The sequence below is a fragment of the Rhinolophus hipposideros genome, assembly GCF_964194185.1.
Source record: "Rhinolophus hipposideros genome assembly, chromosome: 10".
Taxonomy (NCBI): domain Eukaryota; kingdom Metazoa; phylum Chordata; class Mammalia; order Chiroptera; family Rhinolophidae; genus Rhinolophus; species Rhinolophus hipposideros.
Genome location: NC_138056.1, coordinates 40,729,032 through 40,731,599, shown reverse-complemented (window position 1 = coordinate 40,731,599; position 2,568 = coordinate 40,729,032). Strand labels below are relative to the sequence as shown.

The 2,568-nt window shown below is 37.3% G+C and overlaps 1 pseudogene across 1 annotated transcript; it reads left to right on the top strand.

The window, feature by feature from the left end:
• The first annotated feature begins 1,238 nt into the window (after positions 1–1,238).
• LOC308503197 (centromere protein K-like) lies at positions 1,239–2,000 on the top strand (annotated as a pseudogene). Its single transcript has one exon. The product of its transcript is annotated as a centromere protein K-like (transcript).
• The last annotated feature ends 568 nt before the right edge of the window (positions 2,001–2,568 follow it).

Below are 2,568 nucleotides of genomic sequence, written 5' to 3'. Positions count from 1 at the left end.
TATTTTTCTTATAGCAGCATCCAGATAATAAAAGTGATGAAAGCTATCTTTTATTGGACTTGTACTGTGTGCCAGCCCTGTGCTAGGCAGGCCTACCACATATATTACCTCCTTTATTCTCACTACAACCACTGCCGTCTCCAATGGACAAATTGATGTAGGTGATGTTGGATCTGCCGGATTGTGTCTTGTGAAGCCGAAGAATGGAAACACGGACCAGGGAGAGGCAAAAAGTTTTAAAAAAAGGATAGTTTATTAGAGGCAGGAGAAGAGGTTGCAGCTCCTGAGCGGAAGGGGGTCCTGAATGGGGGTGCCCAGTGACTGAGGCAAAAGCTCTTACTTTTATACCTTCCCTTGCCTGTTTGGGGAAGGGGAGCTATTTGGAAAAGGGAACTTGTTTGAAGAAGGGAACTGGCGCCTTCTACTGAAATTCGTCTACCATGTTTGTTCTGCTTGCCCATCCTACAGGAATTAGCAAAGTAACCCACTCTTTATCTATCAGATCTGCTCCATTTGCCAGGCCAAAATGAATTTTATGATTAACCTTAAGGCCTTGTTATGTCCTGGAGTGAAGGAGTGATTTCAAAACCTGGAGGTTTAGAATATGGCTATCTTTTCTTTATTCCACCAGGGACCTCTCTTTCTACCTAAGGACATGCTAACTAATCTGTATCAAAATGAGGAGAGCAAAGTGCAGAGAGGTGAAGTGACTTGCTTAATGTCACATTGCTGACTTACTAGGAACTGACTGAGTAAATAATGGGTAAAATGAACCCATTTTTTTCTGCTCAGCATCTCTCCCCTCACCTTTCCTTTTGATAATATGGCCTATTGGCTAAAGGTAAAGTCAATCATATTAGTAGCTCATTAATCTGGCCTCAGGATTGGTCCAGGAAGACCAAGACCTGTCTTGTGCTGCCCACATTCTCCCTCAGGAATTGTATTAGTCAGCTTGATCTGCCATTAAAAAGCAAAAACAAAACAAAACAAAACAAAACAAACAAAACAAACAAACCATAGACTGGGTTGCTTACACAACAGAATTAATTTTCTCACAGTTTTGGAGACTGAAAAGTCCAAAATCAAGATGCCAGCCTGTTGGTTGCGGTGGATCCAATCAGCAAGCAGAGCACCGATGGATCCTGGGCCGGGAGAACATGTCTATGCTCCGCTGAGGAGACTTGAAGTCTGGGATGCTGTAGTGTTTTCCTTAAAAGGCTAAGAAAATCCCAGGACACATGTCAGTGCGTCAGGAATATCTCGATCCAGATAGTACTACATGTATAGAAGATGTTACCGATACTAAAGAAGAACTTATTTAAAAATGTGAAGAAATGCAGAAAGATATGGAAGAATGTCAGAATAAATTATCACTTGTTGCAAGAGAGACACGCACGGATTCAAATGCTTAGCTGTCATTATTAATCATGAAAGTGAAATGTTTTACTGCTGAACTCAGTCCATGGCAGAAAGAAACTTCTGAAGTAATTCCACTGAATGAAGAAGTTCTGGTAACATTAGGAAAGGAAGAGTTCCAAAAATTGAGATGTGATTTTGAATTGGTACTATCTACTATTCAGTCAAAGAATGAAAAGTTAAAGGAAGAGTTGGAAAGGGAGCAACTTGGTTGGATGAACAGCAACAGATATTGGAATCTCTTATTGTACTACACAGTGAATGAAAACGTCACGTTGTGACACTTTCTGAATCAAGAATCTTTAATGAGCTGAAAACTAAACTGCATGATACAAAAGAATATAAGGATACCTATAATTGATTACCTTGAGTGAGTTTCTAGAAGACCATTTTCCTCTGCGTGATAGAAATGTGAAAAAGAAAAAGAAAAATATTCAAGAATCAACTGCACAACTGATCACATTGCATGAAATATTAGTGATTCTTTTTGGCCACCTTATGCTGAGCTGCACCTGCGTAATGGAATTGCTTTGAGACATCCAGAAGATCCAACCGGGATAAGATTAGAAGCTTTCCATCAGTAACAAGATGGTCTATTTTTGACACAGTACTTAAAGAACCTTGGATTATGAATCAAGAATAATGGAAACACTGAGTATTACTGGGATGAAGAACATTCTTTGCAAATTAAAGCACATAGTCCATCTTTTATACTTAAAATGACACGTGCTGTGATCTACTATTCATTTTAAAATGGTCCTTTCATATTCTGGTCAGTACTTTGGTGTTTTAAACTGAATGGATAAGGATGCAAGTAAAAATATTCTAGACTTAATCATTATAAAACATTTACTGTACCTTACTTTTGCAATATTTTTTTTTGGAAAATTCTTTGTTAATTTATGATACTGCTAATGTAGTATTTTTCTTTCAAACTACATGACAGTTTCTTTTATGCATTTTTGCATCTATTTGGTGCTTACCTCCTTTAAATTTAGGAGTTAAAATGGAAAGTCCATTTAATTTGCAGATGGTTTTAAAATTGTCTTAGTGTCTGATGTAGAAGAAAGCATAAGTTAAAAGTATTTAGTAAATCTGTTCCATGTATACTGCCTTATTTTTAGATTTGTTAAAAATTGAAAGATTAAAAAA